Here is a 23318-nt window from a genome sequence, read left to right on the forward strand (position 1 = left end):
AAAGAAAATATAAGAAACAACAAACTCTGCACTTCAATACCATCCTCTCACCACGTTTTGACTTTTTTGTGTTTCAGTTTACTTTTTTTGCATTGTGCATCTCTTAATAAATTGTTGTCATTATTCTTTTTAGTGGTTTTGTTTTTTAATCTTCATATTTAAGATATAGGTCATTTACTTACCCTAATTTCACTATTGGTGTATTCTGAATTGGTCTGTTTTCTTTTTTTTACCAATGAGTTTCATACCTGCAGATTGTTTCTTGTTACATGTTAGCATACATTTCTTTCGGATTGAAGAACTCTCTTTAGCATGTCTTGTAACACAGGTCTGGTGTTGACAAATTCCCTCAGTTTTTGTTTGTCTGGAAAAGTCTTTATCTCTCTTCTTGTTTTAATAGCTTTGCTGGACACGTTATTCTTGGTTGGCAGTTTTTTTTTTTTTTTCTTTCAGCACTTTCAAGCATCCCATTCTCACCTGGCCTGTAGGATTTCTGCTGTGAAATCCAGTGAAAGCTGTATTGGTGCTTTGTTTAATGTAATATTTTTCTTTTCTTTTGCTGCAGTGAGTATTTTTTGTCTCTGATTTTTTGTTAATTTGATGATGATATGCCTTAGGGATTACCTCTTTGGGTTTAATTTGATTGATGACCTCTGAGATTTCTGTATCTGAATGGTATCCTCTTTCTTCATCTTTGGGAAATTTTCACCATTGTTTTGTTAAATATGTTTTCTAGGCCTTTTTCTCTCTTGCCTCCTTTGGGAATTCCTACTATGCAGAGGTTAGTTTGCTTGATCATGTGCCATAATTCTTAAAAAGTTCCTCTTTACACTTTCAAATTCTTTTGTCTTTATTTCTCCTCTGATTAGGTAATTTCATATGTGCTGTCTTCAAACTTACTAATTCTTTTCTCTAATCAAGTCTGCTGTTAAAACTTTCTAATGAGTTTTTCAGTTTAGTTATTGTGTCCTTTATTTCTAGGGTTTCTAGAAACAGAGAAATCCTAGAAATAAAGGATTTGTTTGTTTCATTTCTTATTTCTTTTATTTCTTTGTCAAATATCTCATTTTGTTACTGGGTCATTTTCCAAATTTTATTTTTTTTTCCTATCCATATTTTCTTGTGATTCTCTAAATTTAAGAGGATTATTTTGAATTGTCTGTTTAACATTTCCTAGATCTTCACTTCTTCTGGCTCCACTGCGGGAGCTTTGTTGATTTCTTTTGGTAAGGTCATATTTCTCTGAGTTTTTACAGTTCTTGTGGCTTTGCCTTAATACCTGTACATTTCAGGAGATAGCTACCTCTTCCAGTTCTTGCAGGTGTGTTCTTTGGTGTTAGACCTTTATTACTTAGTATCAGAACTTAACTGCTGATATTATTATTATTATTATTTTCTGGGGTGGGGAGAATTTATAGTGAGTACCAGAACTAAATCACTGCACTGGAACTAACTTTCGTCCTGCCACTGTTTCCCAGTCTGGGGAAGACTTACAGTGAGCACTAAGTTAACAATGCCCTGGAGCTATATTGCTGCCCTGCCACTGTCTCCCAGGTTGTGGAAGACTTAAGCAGTCACTGGAACTCAGTCCCAACGTTTCTAGTTGTTTCTGGTCCAGTGGAGGCTCCATGGGAACTCCTAGTCTTTGTTGAAATCTGGCCAGGGATTCAGGCCTTCTCACAGACTGTGTCCACAAAAGCACTATAGTGCCAGCCAGTCTCTTCAGTGTGGTGTCCATACTGATTGGAGTGAAGAGTAACTGCCAAGATCCACATGCCAGTTGCTATGATCAGTGTCCCACTCTTTGTCTCAGTTCATCCCATATAATTCAGCCCTCTAGCACTCCCATTGTTCCCATAGGATGGGGCAAAAGTGGGCTTCCTGAGAAGATTCCCAGACTGGTGGGGAGATTGTATGTCCACTTCTATGTCCACTTCCAACTCCCTCTTCTTACCTCAGAAACCACGAGTCTAGGAAAATTCTCTCTATGAGTGGCATTATGCCAGCTTGATGGAGGGGGCTATGATGTCTGAAATGGCCATTTTTCTTACCTGTCACAGCTTCTCTCATCTCTGAGGGCCCCGGAGGTTTCTTCAATTCTCCCTTGAATTGTGGTGAACTCAGGGTTGCGTTCTCATCTTTAAGTAGTTTCTAGTTGTATTTTTTTTTGCAGGGAGTGATAGTAGGGGATCTTCCATTTTCATCATCTTGCTGATGTTACTCCCTCATTTCATTTCAGCTTAAATTTCTTCCTGAAGCTTTTCAACCCCTTAATTGAACCTCTCTATTGGAAACACAAAATAATAACAGGAAGTAAAACAAGGATTCGTTATAATCATAAAAGAGAAACATAAAATATAAAGCTATCTATCTATACCAGTTGCATATAAGTAATTGTACTGGTTGTTGCAGAAATTAAACTGATGAGGCTCTGCATCAGTTTCTGTGGAAAATGAGGAATGATTTTTAATTGCAAAGATAATAATGACATTGGAATCCTCAAATCTAGCCCTGATTCCCTAGGCCTCTCCTTTCCTGATATTTGTTGCATGTACTCTCTTTACTCTTTCTCTCCTTGCAATTTTTTTCTTACTCGGTTTTCTTTAGCACCTACCTCCCTTTTGGTTCTTCTGCCTCACTGATTGTTTCCTTTCAGGTTGGCCTTTTTTTTTTTTTTTTTGAGACTGAGTTTCATTCTATTACCCAGGCTGGAGTATGAGTGCAGTGGCACGATTTCAGCTCACTGCAACCTCCACCTCCTGAGTTCAAGCAATTCTCCTGGCTCAGGCTTCCGAGTAGCTGGGATTACAGGCGCCCACCACCATGCCTGGCTAATTTTTGTATTTTTAGTAGAAATGGGTTTCACCATGTTGACCAGTCTGGTCTCAAACTCCTGACCTCAGGCAATCTGCCCACTGTGGCCTCCCAAAGTGCTGGGATTACAGGCATGAGCCACCTTGCCTGGCCTCACATTGGCTTTTGATGTTTCTCTGCCTAAGCCCTGATCTGCAAGCGCTCCCTTTACGGAATCATCACTTATGGATCACCTTATGACTTACAAATATTGATGCTGGCCCTTGACTCTTTTACTAGTAAGCTCAGTCTAGACCAATGGTTTTAGCTTGGAGGTTAAGTAAGTAATTCAAACTCTAAATGTTCGAGGCTGAATTCACTATTAGCCCCACAACCCAATTTGTATTCACCATCTGTGATAAAAACAGCATCATCTTCTTGGTCACTCATTCGGAAATAATACTCAACTGCTCTCCAACAATGCCCCTTTTCTCAACACCAATTCACTCTCTGTCTTGAAACACTAAGAAGCACCTCATTACACTCAAAGTAATATAAATATTTAACAAAAAGAAAAAATTACCCTATATGCCTAATAATAGGCAAATATATTCCAAAACTCTTTCTTGGAGAAAACCCACATCTTTTCTCAGTCCCTTGGAGATGTAAACCTTACTATGTCTTCACAATGTAAACATCTGATGAGTTAACTAAAACAATTTCTATGCCTAGCCCAGCTGGAACTAAAAAAAAAAAAAAAGTGGCTTAAAAACCAAACAACTCCAAACCATGAGGAACACTTCCTTTCCCTCAATCTAGTTCATAGTCTCCATGAGATCACCAATGAAGAGCAAATAAAAAATCTTAAAAGTCTTCTCCATAAATATTTTTTAAAAGTCATCTCTATCTGAGCAGGTAAACTTAACTTTTTCCATCTGCCTGAAACACAGTTTGGAACCAACTTTTCTTCTATAAACTGTGATAAACTAGTGAGTTTTGTGTTATTATACCTGATTCATGGCTAAAATTTTAGAATGAAAGCTATAATATCTCTGTTTGCATCTGGGCCATGTTTTTATGTATGACTGTGATTGCTGATATATATAATATTTTTTCTACCTCTAGATGGTATTGCCAAAAGTAACTTGTAAAAGAGCTCTATTTAATTGTCTTAAAGAAAAAAACATAAATGCTTATATATAGAGAAATATAGAGACTAACTCACATGTTTTCCAAGCTCATACGAGCTGGGATCATTTTTGGTAAATAAAGCTAGCTCAAGGTTGTTGGTTTAATAAAAACAGGCATGTCTTCAGGTTATCAATGTTAAATATAATTCAAATATACATTTTTTTTCTACCTGGGGTTACTAGTCAAACAAGCCACGTTATCTCTGTTTGACATTTAAGTTTTTAAGATTATAAATTCAACTTAAAAATAAAACATACAGTAAAAGTAAATTTCTTAATGTATGTCTAGCATGATGGTAAAGGGGAAAAAAGCTATATGTTTACATTTTCTGGTGCTTTGCTTCAATGATGTTTGATGGTTGCCTAACAAGTTATAAAAACTGCCAATAAGAAAAACAGCTTAAAATGAGGACTAGCTTTGTCTAATGTCTCATGGAATTTTCATGAGTAATCGAAACATAATTTTAAAGAATAAGTCAATTAAATACATGTAAATAGGATGAAAGTTTACAAATAAACTTTACAAGAATGATTATGTTTTATAAAAATGTATCTGCTTAAATACAGTTTCCAAAATCTTTCCGGAAATTTGAAATCTTAAAGTTATACTCAGTTAAGTTAAATGATAAATATTAATTGAATATTTAGATCATTTACAAATAAGATGAAATACCAAAACATTAATAACTGAATATAAGTTCATCTACTTGAGCTTCTTAATTGATGCAAAGACAAAAGATATTTGGACCTGTTAGTAATGTGTTCTTCTTGTTACATCAAAGAAAGTATGCTATGAAGGAGGCCTATGCCTCCAGAAATTATAGAATGGTTTGTTCACAACTTGCCTAATCCATGACAGAATGTTAGTACACAACACAAAGTTCACAATTGCTTATTTCTAGTTGTTACTGGGAATTAGGGTTATTAAGGTTAAAATTCAAACAAAAATATGTCATAAAACTACTAGAAATAATAAGAAACAAAACTGTATGCAAAGAATGTAATGAAAGTAGGATGTGTTTTTGGCAAGAAAAGTTATGAGGCATAAAAAGATGAATTTTGTTGAGAGAAAAGGAGAAAAATTTTGTCCTAGTTTAGAGGTTATTTAAGATTGTTTTGTAATTTTAAAAAGAGAAGAATAAAAGACAAAAATTAAGTGAATATAGAAAGTTGGGAAAAGAGAAAGGCAGAGAGAGAGCCAAGAGCAAGCAAGCAAGTGAGCAAACTAGAATTAGGTCTTTTCTCTGTTAAAATAACAAAGTTTTCTTGAGGTTTGTACAAGAGTTTTCATTACCTGTCAAATCATCAAATTATCAACATAATTTTTCATGCTCCTTGTTGTCTTTAACAGGTCCTTGATTACTTAAGAAAACAAAATATTAACAGATTTTGAAAGAAGGCCATGCATGGTGAATCATACCTATAATCTCGATGCTAATTTAGGAGGCTGAGGTGGGAGGAATGCCTGATGCCAGGCGTTTGAGGCTAGCTTGGACAACATAGAAAGACCTGGTCTCTACCAAAAAACGAAAAATTAGCTGGGCATGATAGTGCACACCTGTAATCTCAGCTACTCAGGAGGCTAAGGTGGGAAGATTGCTTGAGCCCAGGAGTTCAGAGTTACAGTGAGCTATGATTGCACCATTTCACTCCAGCCTGGGCAACAGTGAGACCTTGTCTCAACAACAACAAAAAAGACATTACAAGAGCAAAGTTTTTATTTTTACAAGTATGCAACTTTGTGTATTTGTCTTTGAAATCTTTGTCACTATGGTTAAATAGATGATATGGTTTGGAAATCTGTCCCATCCAAATCTCATGTTGAAATGCGACCCCCTCCAGCCTGGCCAACATGGTGAAACCCCATCTCTACCAGAAAATAAAAAAATAGCTGGACATGGTGGCATGTGCCTGTGGTTCCAGCTACTTGGGAGACTGAGGTGGGAGAATTGCTTGAACCTGGGAGACAAAGGTTGCAGTGAGTCGAGATGGTGTCACTGCACTTCAGCTTGGGCAACAGAGTGAGAACCTGTCTCAGAGAAAAGAAAGAAAGAAGGAAAGAAAGAAAGAAAGAAAGAAGAAAGGAAGAGAAGAAAGAGAGGAGAGAAGGAGAGAAAGAGAGGAAGAAAGAAAGAGAGAAAGAGAGAAAGAGAGAAAGAGAGAAAGAGAGAAAGAAAGAAAGAAAGAAAGAAAGAAAGAAAGAAAGAAAGAAAGAAAGAGAAAGAAAGAAAGAAAGGTGACCCCTGATGTTGGAGGTGGGGTCTAGCGGGAGGTGTTCGGTCACCGGGGCAGATCCCTCATAAATGGCTTGGTCCCCTCCCTGTGGTAATGAGTGGTAATGAGTTCATGCAAGAGCTGGTTCTTTAAAAAGCCCGGCCCCCTCCTCACCAACTCTCTTGCTCCCTCTCTTATGATGTAATATGTTGGCTCCCCTTTCACTTTCTGCAAGCTTCCTGAGGCGCTCACCAGAAGGAGATGCCAACACTCTGCTTCCTGTACAGGCTGAAGAACCACGAGCTAAAATAAACCTCTTTTCTTTATAAATTACCCAGTCTCAGGTATTCCTCCGTAGCAACACAGACTAATACAATAGATAACTGAATATTGTTTCAAAGTGATCTGTGATCCTGTTTTATCAAGAGTTTTAAACCTTTTGACGTTTTTGACAACATTTGAACTCCCAGGATCAAATTCTAAATAAAGTGCTTTTGACCTCAAAGTAACTTTGGGATTTTCCAGTGGGCCCTCAAAAGATTTGTTTTTTATCTTTCTGAAAGAGAAATATTAAAATAATTAGGGTTATGTGTTATTTGTAGGAATATGTATTATTAATATAAGTATTAAAGAAATTGCATAAAATTTCTAGAAATCTGATATGTCCTGGTATAATGTCATCAGTCATAATTCTAGTTATTATCTGAAAATGTTGCATGCCACAGAAATAACCAAATTTTCTTATCAACTGTATTGTAATGATTGCTCATGAGATTTTTGACCATGGCCATTTAAAAGCATTTGTCATTCACAGATTGTTGTTTTACTCTGATGTTTTCCTGAAATCAACTACAGACAAAATTGCTTTATCTTTAAAGAGGTTCATGGAAAAGACTCTGACAAGTGTAAGCTTCTGATAACGTTAAGATCATACCACTGAGCTTGGTAAGAATTTCTAAAAATCTAATGGATAAACTGATTGATTCATAAAACTTCTAACCCAGGATTAAGCAGAACAAAAAGTAATTAATGGGAGTAAATAAACTGATGAGGATGATTATTATTTTATGACTTTATTAAACCATTATATTAATGCTTTAATATTTTGTTTTCTAGATTTAAAGAACACTTTTTCTGTTTTTTGTTTAAGCTAGTTACAGCTTGCAGCAATCTAGTAAAGTATACTTTGGAAACAGATTTGAAGCATTTATCTATTCCCTACCTGATCCCTCCAAAATTCAGAAACTCTTATTGAGTATTATTTTCATGACAATATAGTTATTTATATAAGTTCAATAAGAATATGTTTTCTTTGTAATGTGATATAATTGGAAACATTGGTTATATTACCAAGGCTTTGACTAGAATATCATATTGGAGAATTATGTGCATAGGATCAGATATAACCAGACAGTTTTAATGAACTAAGGTTGATTTTATGAACCCAATAAAGCCACTTAGGAAAAAAAAAAAGACTAGTATCTGGCTTCAAAGGATCCCAGCCTTACAGGTGAGTAAGGAATGTCACTTCCTGGTAGGCCCAGGAGGCTCACAGTATTTTGAGAGGCTTGAGAAATGAGGAATTCACCTAAGTCTATAGTTAGGTGAAGTCTAATGCAAAGTCCCTAGCTTAGCTTTCTAGCTTGAAGAGGCTTTTATTTTTATTTTATTTTATTTTATTTATTTATTTTTAGATGGAATTTCACTCTTGTTGCCCAGGCTGGAGTGCAATGGCGCAATCTCAGCTCACTGCAACCTCTGCCTCCCAGGTTGAAGCAATTCTCCTGCCTCAGCCTCCCGAGTAGCTGGGATTATAGGTATGTGCCATCACGCCCAGCTAATTTTGTATTTTTAGTAGAGACGGGGTGTCTCCATGTTGGTCAGGCTGGTCTTGAACTCCCGACCTCAGGTGATCCACCCGCCTCGGCCTCCCAAAGTGCTGGGATTACAGGTATGAGCCACTGTGCCCAGCCTTTATTTTATTTTTTAATTCTATGTTTAACTATTTATGTATATATATTTATTGTAATTTTTTTAGAGATGAGGTCTTGCTATGTTTCCCAGGCTAGTCTTGAACTCTTGGGCTCAAACAATCCTCCTGCGTCAGCCTCCTGAGGAACTGGGACTACAGGCGTGCACCACTGAGTCCGGAATGGAGAGGCTTTTAAAAGTCTAATCAGAGATTCCGTATTAAAAGTTCCAGCAAAGCAGATTTAAAAAGTGTCTATATGACCAGTCACTATTCTTGCTTTGCTTATTTAAATAATCAGGCCAAATTTAATGACACTAGACTTATTTTACAAACAAATTAGTCTTAATGTGATTAGGTTTGGTAAACATGAGGGTGACTATAGAGAGAAAAATTATGTGCACTATAGAAAACTATAGCAATTCAATTCTAGACTTGTTCATTGTCTTTGAGGTTTTGTTATCTTTCTGCAAACTGGACTGTATCCTGAATTCTTCTAGTTTCCTCCAATATCTGGCTATGACTCTCCAAACTAACATTTCCAATTTTCTCCCACCTTTCTGACTTGAAATCACAAAAAATAAATCTGCCCCTTTCCCAAAACCTTGCAAGCTGAAGCTGGATGACTTGATATAAACTTCATAGAAATCATCACAAAAGCTCATCTATAAACAAGCTTCATGCCTGTTTCTGTGTGGGCTACTCATAAAGTTCACACATAACACCTGATGACATCACCAGAGACATTCAGACAGCAAAAGAAGATGCTTTGAGCCCAGTATCTAGAAATCTTCTTGACTGGCTACCCTCTGGACTCATAAACAGATCTTTTGTTTGTTTGTTTGTTTGTTTCCAGAGAAATGCCTGATTGCTCGGACCATATAGAGGCCTAACTTTGGTAGGAACCCACCTGCAACACTGTCTCCTAAAGTGAAACACAACTGTTTGTTTAATGGAACTGACCTGTTCTCCAGGAGTAAGAGATTTTTGGTAAGATAAGGTTGCAATCTATCAACTCAGCTTCTGAACTATGAAACTTCTTGGGGAAGGTTCAAAGGAGGGAAATGAAGGATGGCAGAATACGCCATCTGCAAATACACTACTTTGGCATAAGGATTATTTTTGATATAAAGGCACTTTAGAAAAAGAACAACAGTGGCTGCAAGAAAGGTGCTCTAATCCTCCCCTTTTTCTTTCTGAAAGTTGAAGATAAAACCCCCATATGGAAAAATCCTCCTGCACCGGAAAGAAAGTTCTATTCTTATTTTCAGTAATAGGAAGTTGAGAGGGGGAGAATTCTGTACAAACAAACCTGGTTAAACTAACCCTTATCTTCCTAGTCACTTCTCTACCCAGTTAACTACCCTAGTCCAAGCCCCCTTGCCTCATCAGTCTCATAATTTACTACTCTTTGTCCAATTCAGTACGTAAGTGTTCAATTCTAACTGGGTCTTTAGGTCTTTATTTTCTTATGAAGCCTACTGTGCCACATAAAACTTTTATTAAATAAATTTATATGCTTTTACTCATTTCTTTTATGTCAATTTAATTCTCAGCCCCAGCCAAAAAGTCCTAAGAGGAGAGAGGTAAAATTTTGCCTTTCTTCCCTTCAATGTGCCTCCGCCCCACATATTGTCTGCTCCTTCGTTGGCAAACAGACTTTGTAAGAGCAGGCCTTTTCATTGCTTTTTGATTGTTTTTTCATTGTTGTATTGTTGTAGCTGCTTTTTAAAAATTGTTTTTTCATTGTTGTGGCTGCAGGTGCTTGCCAGGTGATAGGAACCCAGTAAGTCTTCATGGCATTAAAAAAACAAGCTAGTCAATTCTGTTGAATACAACTTCCCTTTCTGTTCTTACTTTTTTTTCTTTAGCCTATTTTTTTAAGTAGCTTAAAAAATTTTGTTTTAGCGACAGGGTCTTGCTCTGTTGCTCAGGCTGGATGCAGTGGCTCCATCATAGCTCCCTGCAGCCTCAAACCCTTAGGCTCAAGCAATCCTCCTGACTAACCCTCCTGACCAGCTGGTATGCAGATGCAGGCCACCCTGCCAGCCCTCTAGCCTGACTCTTATTACTTGAGAAGCAGTGAAGGATATTCATTAAATGTGCAAATTCAAGAGTAAGACTACTTGAGTTTGTATCCTAGCTTCAACATCTACTGGGCACGGAACCTGAGGCAAATTACATAAAAACTGTATACCCCGGTTGTACATATGTAAAATGACAAAAATAATAACATCTGCTTTATAAAGCTGTTACAAGAATTAATGCACATAAATACATGATAAACAATTACCATAGGCACATAATAAACATTATGTGTTAGTTATTACTTTTCTCACATGGACTATTATCATGGTCTAACTATTTCTAGTTTCTTTATTGCTGTCTCCCTAAAATATACATTTGATCATGTTACCTTGCTGCCTAATTTTTTTTCTTTTTGAGACAGTGTCTCGCTATGTTGCCCAGGCTGGTCTCAAACTCTGGGCTCAAGAGATTCTCCCTGCTCAGTCTGTTGAGTATCTGGAATTACAGGCTCATGCCACCATTTCAGGCTGCTTTAATTAATAGCTGTGCACTATTCACAAGAAGAAGTTTAGCACTCTGGCAGAGAGTACATGTTTCTTCACAGACTAGTACCATTTGCTATTATTCAAGCCCATGCTCTCTGTTTCAGTTACTTGGGTTGCTCATCCGTCCTCAAAAGCTTACAACATGCCTTTCTCTGATTCTGTACATCTGCCTGAAATGCCCCTTGCCTCTTCCAAACAGGCCCCTTACTCCTTCTTATTCTTTCCTTTCCTGAAGATCCAGTTCTAATGTTGCCTCCCCAGCGAAGTCTTCCTGACTCCTAATAATAATTACAGCAATACTAAAAAAAAAATGGCACTAGCTTTCCTTGAAAATTTACCATAGGCCAGACACTGTACTAAACACTTTCACATTTATTATTTCATTTAATCTTTTTAGCCCTATGTGATAGGGCTAATGTTAGTTTCCATTATAGAAATAAAGAAAAAAGTTAGCTATGTTAACTAGAATGAACAATTTATCCAAATTCCAGTAGGACTTCATATATAGTTTTATTATGGCTCTAAAACCTTGTTAAACAATTATTTATTGAAGAGGCTGCTCTCTTTGGAAAGCAAGCAAACAACAAACAAAAAGGCTCAATTAAGTAACATTGTTAACATATTATTCACATAGTGATTTTTGGTGGCAAGACATTTATTAATAGCCTCTCTATTTTTATTTTGTTTTTGTTTTTTTTTTCTCTAGAGATGTTAATCATTAACTATGAAATCATTAGTGCCTATTCATTACAGGGATGTTATTCTCCCTGCTCTTGTGCTGAAAGTAATCCCAAACCATCGTCTGGAAAATTACTACTCATCTGGAAATTATAAGAGAAGATCCTAAAATTGAGAAATTTGAAATTCTTGCTTTTTAGTACCCAGTGATACAGATTTCATCTATGAAATTCTTTTGAGAAAAATTCAATTAGTGATACATTTTGTGTTGATTTCAAAATAATTCTTGTACTTTGCTTCTTCATTTGTGTTTCTTAGCTTTGGCTGGACAAAAACAGAACTTCAACTGGCAAATACACTGGGTCTTATTTCTGTCAAAGTCAGTCAATATTAAGGGCCTATCACAAGCTTTTTTTTGATAGATTGATGATCAAAAGGTATTAGATCTAATAGTTTAATAATGTGAGCTCTGGATAAGGAAGATATTTAACCATTATTATTTTACTTTTTTGTCTAGTGGCCTCAATTTATTCACTTAAATATTTCATTTGCCTGAAGTGTTTGAACAAGAGGAAAAAAAAAATCTGATCATTAAACTGAATTTGGCTAAATCAAGCAGAAAGAGCAGACCATTTCCAGCACTGAGCAGCTGCTGTTACCAGATATAAAAGGATGGAGAAATGTTAGTTATTTCTTTAAAAAAATCATTTAAAATGTTCATTTTTCTCCTGATAAAAAGGGGGTACGTCCTCTTTGTAAAGAATTTTATTTCCTGTCTCTGACTGGAAAGTTCTCATTAAATTCCAAGCTGAAATTCCTTAGGAAAGCATTCCCTGACTATGTTATATTGCCCTAGTGCATGATGATTTCATTACCTATTTTGCCTAGGTTGATCTTATTACAATATAATTAATTAATAATTTGTCTGATCATCTGTTTAATCTGCCTTGTTCCATGAGGGCAGAGATTGTGTCTCTCTTATTCCCCACTGCATTCTCAGTTCCTAGCACATTCTTTAACACAGAGTAGATACTTAATGAATAACTTGAGTGACTCAGAGGATAAATGAAAATAGAACATGCACACTCTTAATACTCAGGAAAAACAACTGGATAACATTTTAGTAAGTTTCCTTCTTATACTTTTCTATTTTTTCATGGTTGGAAAATTTTCTATACAATTTTCTACACTATCTTTTCACTTAATATTAGTTTTACTCTTAATTATTTTTATTTAAGAAGCAATATAAATCTATAATAAAACCAACATAAATCCATGATAAAAGTTCAAATAACATGAAGAATGGAGAGTAAAAGTCCTCTTAAACTCTTATCTTCCTTTCCAAACCTCCAGTGGGGTAACTATGGCTAACAGTTGAGGTGCCTGTATTAGTTTCCTATGCTGCCATAATAAGTAACCACATATTTAGCGGCTTAAAATAAAGCAAATGTATTATCTGGCACCTCTGTGGGTCTGAAGTCCAAAATGGGTTGGTAGAGCCATGTTCCTTCTGCAGGCTCTAGGGGAAAATTAGTTTTTTGTCTTCTCCAGCCTCTAGAAGCAACAGACATGCCTTCGCTGCTGGTCCTTCATCACCGTGACCACTGGTTTGGCCTTCACAACTCTTTCTCTTCTCTGACCCCCTTGCCCTCCTCTTATAAGAACCCCTGTGATTACACTGGGCCTATCCAGATAATTCATTATTATCTCCTTATCCCAGTATCCTTACTTTAATACATTTGCAAAGTCCCTTTTGTCATATAAGGTAACATATTCCCAAGTTCTAGGGATTAGGACATAGACATCTTTAGGAAGCCACTGTTTTGCCTACCATGGTACATTTCTACAATTTTCTATAAAACACACACATTCCTCCCTACCCTTTCCATTATTCTAATATTCTAATATTCCATTATTCTCTTAGGAAGATCTCTCTTCCTAAGACAGATCTTTCAGGATGTCCCATACTTTACAATATGTGGTATGATTAAAATATCTACTAAATGTCCCTGGGATTTCAGAGTGTCACAAGATGCTTAATGAACAAAATCAATGTACAATTGAATAAAAATCAACTGAATAAAATTAATTGCACTTGTAGAAAATTCTCAGCCTCATGTAGAACTAAACTCTCTATTGATTGGCTTTATGCCAATAGAGCCAGTGGTTTCTTGTTTAACAATGGAGAACTATACTCTTAATGAGACAGCAAATTTTACATTGCCAAAGTATTTGACGTGACTTTATATGCGGGTCATTATGGCATTTTATAATAGCACAGGATTTCAAAAAATGAGACACTGAAGGGCAGTTGCTCTATTCTTGTATTGAAGCAATGTTATTATGGCTTAGGCTGAAGTTAATGAGAAGGTCATGAGATGGAAATGGATTATAGCAGAATAACAAACTATTGTTAAATGGCTCACTGGAAGGAGGGAAGAAAAGTATTTCAGGCAAAACTGAAAAGGAATTTAAGGTGGTGCAATATCAAGATCATAATAGGAAATACATATAAATACAAGGAAATGGTATAAATACACTAGAATGAAAGCCCTTTGGCTTTAATTACTTTTTTCTATTTGTATTTTATTACATATTTAATTTCCTTTTATTGAACTTTACCTTGCTCTGAAAACCTTTTTTTTTTTTTTTTTTTTTTTTGAGATGGCATTTTACTCTGTTACCCAGGCTGGATTGCAGTGGCACGATTTTGGCTCACTGCAGCTTCTGCCTCCCAGGTTCAAGTAATTCTCATGCCTCAGCCTACTGAGTAGCTGGGATTACAGGCACCTGCCACCACGCCTGGCTAATTTTTGTGTTTTTAGTAGAGATGGGGTTTCATCATGTTGGCTGGGCTGGTCTCGAACTCCTGACCTCAAGTGATCCACCTGCTTTGACCTTCCACCCTGCTGGGATTATATAGGCGTGTGCCACCATGCCCAGCCCCCAAAAACATTTTCACTGTTAGATATGAAATGCTTCCATAAAATAGTTTTGGCACAGACTTTTGTAGCAAACAGACTTGCCTGTAGCAATTGAACTATATAGTATAAAATACATTATAAAATCCCTCTCAGGGTCTATATTCTTATCCTGATTAAATGTATCTTTTCCACTCATTTTATTTTGTAACAACATTTATTTAGTAGTTACACAAGTATTTATAATACGTTTATGTAAGTTTTCCTTTCAAATTGCTCTGGATAAATATTTAAAGCACACTTCACTTGTATATAAATCCTAAACCTCCTCCACTTCCTGTGGTTCCTATGTTTTAAAAAATGGCACTGCCATGCATTCAGTTGTACAAGCCAGATATTTAAAAGTCGTCCTTGAAATTGTCCTCTCTCTTACTTCCCAAATACAATCTATCATCATGTTCTTTGAGTTGTAATTCTAAAATCCCTATTAGTTCCCTTCACTTTTCATCTCCACTCTTAACACTCGGGTCTAAGCTACCATTGCCTGGACTGTGGCAATGGCCTTTCAAATGCTGTACCTACAGCATTTCCCAGTTTTCCTCATTGGAAGCAGCATAATCTTTCCCACTGTGATGCTTTCTTTTGCCCTTAGGATACAGACCAAAATCTAACCTGACCCACAAGTCCATGGAGAGAGGTGGCACCTGCTTAGCAATTCAACCTCTCCCCTTAGCAATTTAGCACTCTCCCCTTTGTTCTCTGAACTGCAAGACCAGTGCAATTCTAGAAGTTCCTCTAATACGCCAAGCTCTGTTCTGCCACACATCTTTGGAAGGGCTGTTTCCTCTGCCTTGAAAGCTCTTCCCTCTTATCCATATCTGCCTCATTAACTCATTAATTTCAGCTCAGTCCATTTCCTCAGAGAAACTTACTCTGATTTTTCTTAAATGGTTGGATCCCCCACTAGGAACTCTCCTATTAGACTTTTACATTTGTATACATGCTTCTATTATTCATGTCTGGCTCCCCTGGACTGTGTGTGAGCACTGTAAGGTCAGGAATTTGTTCAATTTTTGCTCTCTCTTGTATTGCTGGTGCCTAGCACAATACCTGGTACATAGTGCTTAATAAATATTCATTGAGTGAATGAGTAACATAATTGTGTTCTGGGTGCACAAGGAAGCAGAGGGAAAAAGAGAAGTAAAAAGAAGATATGGAAGGTATATAGGTAACAGGAGGGGGCAAGAATAAAGAGTGATATAATTGTGATCTTAGATTCAGTAGGGTCAATCTTAAGTTGTCATTCAATTGAAGAACAACAGTAAAAAGAGCATGGATAGGCTTTGTGGCATGACCCTGTGAGGGTCAGTTATAAAACTTTTATTAGAGAAGCCAGAAATACATATATGTGTGCCTGTGTGTGTGTGTGTGTGTGTATGTAATTTTGATCAATTGAATACTCATATTTGGTATTAGTTGCCAAATTGTCTTAACTCACTTAATGAACATCTCAATAATAAATTAATGAATAACTAAATTGAATTCTAGTTCAAACACAGACTATGGTTAACAATTCTAACCATACAAATTATAAACAATGCTATCTCATATATTCACAGATAAAAGGAATTATTATTTCCAATATTGAATGGTGTTTATAACTGCTCATGTCCTTCATTTAGGTAGGAAGCTGCCTCTATCCTATACATGAAAATCAGCAGTTAAATGAAAAAAACAAACGAACAAAGAGGAATACAAATCTACTTCTTTAACATGATAATGAGTATTCTAATCTAATAACTAATGATAAACTTAATGAAAAGGTGCTAAAACTTTAATTTTAAAACAAAAACAAAATAAGAAAAGCTCCTTGCTATCAACTTTATAAATACTGAGCCATAACAAGCTGTGAAAAATAAATAATACTATAAAGAGACAAAAAGATAATTGACAGATATTGCAGAACTAGAAAAGTCCAGTCTGTCGAACAAAAGTTTTTAAATAATTTTCATTATTAAAATAATTCTTATTAAAACAATGAAAGAACAGTTGGACATCAAATATGATCTGTGTATTCGCAATAACTAATTTGAATATATAATGAATATTATAGATATTATACACATATATAATTTTTATATATTTCCTACCAAATAAAAAATACATAAAGTGTTTTAACAAATGTTAAAAATACTTAGGTAATAGTTTAATCATAGATTTCTGTGGCTTAAAGTTTTATTGAAAAAATATATATATTTTTGAGATGGAGTCTCATTCTCTTGCCAGACTGGAGTACAGTGGCGCGATCTTGGCTCACTGCAACCTCTGTCTCCCGGATTCAAGCAATTCTCCTGCCTCAGCCTCCTGAGTAGCTGGGACTATGGGTGCACACCACCACGCCCAGCTAAGTTTTTGTATTTTTAGTAGGGATGGGGTTTCACCACGTTGGCCAGCCTGGTCTTGAACTCCTGACCTCAGGCAATCTGCCCACTTCGACCTCCCAAAGTGCTGGGATTACAGGCATGAGCCACTGCACCTGGCCAAAAATAATTTTTTAAAATATCTCAAATAAATAGGTCTCCATGTTCTCAGATGAGAAGAGTAAATATAAAGATGTCAGTTTCTATTAAACTTATTAATAGATTTTGTATAATCCCACTAAAAATCCAAGTACCATTTCTTTTAACTTGAACAAATTTGTGTAAAATTTGGTTAGAAAATTTTCAGGTGAAATCAAATAATTTTGTGAACAATGAAATACAGTGAAATGGTTAGCCCTAATGGCTAAATATTAGGACAGATTAAAAGCTATAATAATTAAAATAACATGGCACTGGCCTCAAAATAGATGTGTAGAAGGAACAGAATACCTAGAAATACTAATACTGCTTTTTTTTTTTTTTTTTTTTTGAGACAGTTTAGCTCTGTTGTGCAGGTTGGAGTGCAGTGGTGTGATCTTGGCTCCCTGCAACCTCTGCCTCCCAGGTTCAAACACTTCTCATGCCTCAGCCTCCCAAGTAGCTGGGATTTCAGGCATGCACTACCACACCCAGCTAATTTTTGTATTTTTAGTAGAGATGGAGTTTCGCCCTGTTGGCCAGGCTGGTCTCAGAACTCCTGGTCTCATGGGATCCACCTGCTTCAGCCTTCCCAAGTGCTGGGATTACAGGCCGCACCCAGCTGAAATATTCTACTTTTTCTAACAATTTAATAAGGGAGTATCACAAGGAAATGGGAAAGGTAAGAATTATGTACAAAATTTTTTGAATAACAATACGCATGCGGAATCTGTGTCCCCACCCAAATTTCGTGTGGGGTTGTGATCCCCAGTGTTGGAGGTGGGGCCTTGTGGGAGGTGATTGGATCATGGGGGTGGATGTGTGGATTACTCATGAATGGTTTAGTACAATATCCCCTGGTACTGTCCTCAGGACACTGAGTTCTCCTGACATCTGGCCATTTAAAAAGTGTGCATCACCTCCCCTGTCTCTCACTGCTCTGGCCATGTGACGTGCTGGCTCCCACTTTGCCCTCCACCATGATTGTAACTTTTCTGAGGCTTCCCCAGAAGCTGAGAAGATGCTAGCATCATGCTTCCTGTACAGTCTATGGAACCATGAGCCAATTAAACCACTTTTCTTTATAAGTTAGCCATTCTCAGGTATTTCTTTACAGCAATGGGAGAACAGCCTAATACAAATACCAGTTTTGATAAAAATAGTGGTAGATCATTATAGCAATGGCCTCCCTGGAATCCTGTTTCCTGGTATCCTTGGGACCTGGAACCTTGGAACCCTTGCATCCTTGGGCTTGGACACATCACAAAGTTTTGAGTAGTTTGTTATGGAGCAATAGACAATTCACACATTATCTTGTAGCATATGCAGTAGTCCTCCCTATTTGTGGTTTTGCTTTCCATGATTTCAGTTAGCCATGGTCAACTGTGGTCTGGCAATAGATAAGTACAGCATATTTTGAGAGAGAGAGATATCACATTCACGTAAGATTTATACAGTATATTGTTATAACTGTTCAATTTTATTATTATTTTTGTAAATCTATTACTATGCCTAATTTATAAATTAACCTTTATCATAGATACATATATGTAGGAAAAAACATAGTACATATAGGGTTCAGTGCTATCTGTGATTTCAGGTATCCACCGGGGGGCTTGGTACATATCCCCCTCGGATAAGGGGGACTCCTGTACCAAAATACATTCCAGATAATTAAACATAAAATTAATACAAAATAAAACTAGTAAAAAATAAGTATTTGAAATGTGCAGCCCTCAGATGTTTGCATTGCTAGTTCTTTCTCATCATTCAGGTCTCAGGTTTCATACCACCCTTGCAGAGAGGTGTTCACTGACCACCCCACTGAAGTAGTGTCTCCCTCTCCCTGCAGTTTCTGTCATTTTACCTTATTTGTATCATCATGAGAATTTATTGTGTTCATTTTTCTTTTTTCTTATTGTCTGCTTTCCTTACTGGAATGTAAGGTTTGTGAGAGCAAGAACCTCCTACATATTTCCAGCTACAATATCCTGGTATGTTATGTCAACTAAAGAAAAAAACAGGCTTTTAAATAATTAAAGTTAATTTTATTCAGAAGTCTGACTGAGTATTGCAACCTGGGAGAATCTTTCAGAGAGTTTATTATATTGCTCCAAAGCATTATTTCACCCCATAGCTTAAACATAGGTGGTGGCTGCTCTGCATGTGTTAAGAAGTTACATTAAATGTGCTCAGAAATTATATTAATGATATGGTTTGGCCGTGTCCCCACTCAAATCTCATCTTGAATTGTAGCTCCCATAATCCCAGTGTGTCAATGGTAGGACCTGGTGGGAGGTAATTTAATCATGGGGGCAGGTTTTTCCCGTTAGTCTCAAGATAGTGAATAAATCTCATGAAATCTTATGGTTTCATAAAGGGCAGTTCCTCCACACATGCTGTCTTGCCTGCTGCCATGTAAGATGTGCCTTTGCTCCTCCTTTGCTTCTGCCACGATTGTGAGGCCTCCCCAGCCAAGTGGAACTGTGAGTCCATTAAACCTCTTTTTGTTTATAAATTACCCAGTCTTGGGTATTTCTTCATAGTGGTATGAAAATGGACTAATACAGTAAATTGGTACTGAGGTAGTGGGGTCCTGCTATAAGGTTAACAGAAAATGTTGAAGTAACTTTGGAACTGGCAGAGGTTGGAACAGTTTGGAGGGCTCAGAAGAAAACAGGAAAATGTGGGAAACCCTGGAACTTCCTAGAGACTTGGAGGGCTCAGAAGAGAGAAAGATGTAGGAAAGTTTGGAACTTTGTGGAGACTTGTTGAGTGGCTTTGACCAAAATGCTAATAATGATATGGACAAAGAAGTCCAGGCTGAGGTGGTCTCAGATGGAGATGAGGAACTTGTTGGGAAATGGAGTAAAGGTCATTCTTGTTATGCTTTAGCAAAGAGACTGGTGGCATTTTGCCCCTGCCCTAGATATCTGTGGAACTTTGAATTTTAGAGAGATGGTTTAGGGTACCTGAAGGAAGAAATTTCTAAGTGGCAAAGCGTTCAAGAGGAAGCAGAGCATAAAAGGAAAACTTGCAGCCTGATGACATGTTAGAAAAGAAAAACCCATTTGGTGGGGAGAAATTCAAGCCTGCTGCAGAAATTTGCGTAAGTAACAAGAAGCCAAATGTTAATCACCACGACAATGAGAAAAATGTCTCCAGGGCATGTAAGAGGTCTTCCTGGAAGTCCCTCCCATCACAAGCCAGGAGGCCAAGGAGGAAAAATGGATTTTGTGGGCTGGGCCCAGGGCCTTGCTGCTTTGTGCAGTCTCAGGCTGCTCACACATGGTATTGGGCCTGTGGGTGCACAGAAGTCAAGAATTGAGGTTTGGGAACCCTGCCTAGATTTCAGAGGATGTATGGAAATACCGGGATGTTCAGGCAGAGGTGAGCTGCAGGGGCAGGGCCCTCATGCAGGACCTCTGCTAAGACAATGCAGAAGGGAAATGTCGGGTGGGATCCCCCACACAGAGTCCCCACTGGGGCAGTGCCTAGTGGAGCTGTGAGAAGAGGGCCACCATCCTCCAGACCCCAGGATGGTAGATCCATCAACAGCTTGCAGCGTGTGCCTGGGAAAGCCAGAGACACTCAATATCAGCCTATTAAAGCAGCTGGGAAGGAGGCTGTATCTTGCAAAGCCACAGGGGCAGAGCTGCCCAAGACCATGGCAACCTACCTCTTGTATCAATGCGAACTGGATGTGAGACATGGAGTTAAAAGAGTTCATTCTGGAGCTTTAAGATTTGACTGCCCTGCTGGATTTGGGACTTGCATGGGCCCTGTAGTCCCTGCGTTTTGGCCTATTTCTCCCATTTGGAATGGGTGTATTTACCCAATGCTTGTACCCCCATGGTAATTAGGAAGTAACTAACTTGCTTATGATTTTACAAGCTCATAGGCAGAAGGGACTTGCCTTGTCTCAGAGGGGACTTTGGACTGTAGACTTTAGAGTTAATGCTGACATGAGTTAAGACTTTGGGGGACTGTTGGTAAGGCATGATTGGTTTTGAAATGTGAGGACATGAGATTTTGGAGGGGCCGGGGTAGAATGATATGGTTTGGCTACATCCCTCCCCAAATCTCATCTTGAATTGTAGCTCCCATAATCCCTGAGTATCAACGGAGGGACCTGGTGGTAAGTAATTTAATTAAGGGGCCAGTTACCCTCAGCTGTTGTCATGGTAGTGAGTCCTCACGAGCTCTGATGGATTTATTTATTTATTTATTTTTTATTTCATTTCTCTTTTTTTTGAAACAAAGTCTGGCTCTGTTGCCCAGGCTGGAGTGCAGTAGCATGCTCTTGGCTCACTGCAACCTCCACTTCCCAGGTTCAAGTGATTCTCCTGCCTCAGCCTCCCTAGTAGCTGGTATTACAGGCGTGCGCCCCCACACCCAGCTAATTTTAAAATATGGGGTTTCACCATGTTTGCCAGGCTGGTCTTGAATGCCTGACCTCAGATGATCCGCCTGCCTTGGCCTCCCAAAGTGCTAGGATTACAGGTGTGAGCCACTGTGCCTGGCCTCTGATGGTTTTATAGAGCGTAGTTCCTCTGCACATGCTCTCTTGCCTGCTGCCATGTAAGATGTGCCTTTGCTCCTCCTTTGTCTTCTACCATGATTGTGAGGTAGATTGTGTCTTCTACCATGATTGTGAGACATGTGGAACTGTGAGTCCATTAAGCCTTTTTCTTTATAAATTACGCAGTCTTGGGTATTTCTTCATAGCAGTATGAAAATGGGTTCATACAAGTAAAGTCTCATCAAAGTATGGGTATGAAGTTACATCTGGTCATGAATTTGAGGCATAATCATTAATCTTGTCAGACATTATCTTATGTACAGGAACAGGCAAAGGCTAGGATCACTGAACTTACCTTTTGTAAAAATTCAGTGATTCAGGCAAGAGATGTGAGAACCTGTTCCCTATCCTGCTCATGGTCTTCAAGGCATTCTTCCACAAGTCTGCTAACGGTGAATGAGTCAGGGGCTTTGTGAAACATTGCTGGCAAAAGAGCAGAATGAGCAAATGGCTTCTCATCTTTGCTACTTTGTTTCATAATCATCACCATCCAATAGATATCTGTTGAATTAATGAATAAATGGAAGATATTCTGGCAGTGTATTCACTTTCTAGGATTCACATAATGGAAAACCTAAATTTGACTACATGAAACCTCTCACAAAGTGCAACAGCAAAAGAAACAAAAGGAAAAGAGAGACAAGAGAATGGGAAAAGCAATAGCATAAAATATGGCAACGGCTAATGTTACTTATTTATAAATATATTATTTAAATTCATATGCAAAACATAAATGTGTAAACAAAGAATTTACATCAGAGGACACAAAGATAGTTTAGAAACACAAGAAAAACATCAGATCTTGATAGTAACCAAAGAATTACAAATATAGTAACCTAGGGGTAACATTTCATACCAAAGAATTTAAAGCAAAAAAATGGTATGATTTGGTGTTAGGTTGTGTATTCTGATAGTGCTGTAAGTTTGTTCATTTTGGAAAGCAACATCATTTATAGTTGTTAAAATGTTTTTGAATATTTTGACCCCAGATTCCTATTTCAGGAAAATTATACAAACAAAGTAATTCAACAGATTTAAAAAGCCAAAGCACAAAAGATACTCTTTACAATATTAATTTCATAGTAAAACTTAAAAACTTCGCATTGTGCAGTAGAGGGACAATTACTTTGGCTGAGGCATCAATAATGGATGGAATTTTATCTCACCATTAAATGTTAAAATTGTGAGGATTATGAAGCAGCATGGAAACGTTTGTCATACTCGATGAAATGCAGAACTTAAAATTGAATGCACATAACAGAGAGAATGGTGGACCATACATATACACAAGTTGTGTCTCTTCCAGATAGGCTTTAGTTCTATAATTACGGAAGATACTCAAGAAACAAACTTAACTAGTTTCCCATGTTCATCCTTTCACCATGTAAGAGACCCCAAGCCTCTGAATTGCAGCGCCCACCCACATTTTCCATTTATAGTTTATCCAATTTATCATCTTTTTGTGCCAGAATCCTTGTTCTTCCTACCACATCCAGCTTCATATTTTCAAAGAATTGGCAGCACTCTGCAAAAAAAAAAAAAAAAAAAAAAAAAAAAAAAAGACATAAGGGAATAGAGAAATAACTTTTAAAGCTTAAGGAGTCATGGGTTTTTCCTCCGCTCACCTTTCAAATACTTTTCTTAAACGTTATACCTATTTCACAACCTCCAAACTGAAAATGCAGTTAAGGTCGATATCCTGGGTCTACTTTGTCCCAGCCGCTCCGGACTCTCGAGCTCCGCAAAAGCGCGGAGTCCTAAAGCCGGTCCAGAGGCCGCCTCGAAGAGGCGCGGATGGCGTCGCAAAAACCCGCTGGGCTACTTTACGGCACTGCCTCCG

At 37.5% G+C, this 23318-nt stretch overlaps 1 long non-coding RNA gene across 2 annotated transcripts; it reads right to left on the reverse strand.

Annotated features, from left to right (window-relative positions):
* LOC119625337 (uncharacterized) lies at window positions 1-23315 on the reverse strand. 2 transcript variants are annotated; one of them, XR_012089623.1, is made up of 3 exons: window positions 23104-23296; window positions 21774-23003; window positions 1-2284 (listed from the first exon to the last, which is right to left on the reverse strand). It is a non-coding gene; the product is annotated as an uncharacterized lncRNA (long non-coding RNA). The 2 variants fall into 2 exon arrangements; XR_012089624.1 differs by lacking the exon at window positions 1-2284 and having other exon boundaries at window positions 22976-23003; window positions 23104-23315.
* Between the last annotated feature and the right edge of the window lie 3 nt (window positions 23316-23318).

Source organism: Chlorocebus sabaeus, chromosome 20 (assembly GCF_047675955.1).
Source record: "Chlorocebus sabaeus isolate Y175 chromosome 20, mChlSab1.0.hap1, whole genome shotgun sequence".
Lineage (NCBI taxonomy): Eukaryota > Metazoa > Chordata > Mammalia > Primates > Cercopithecidae > Chlorocebus > Chlorocebus sabaeus.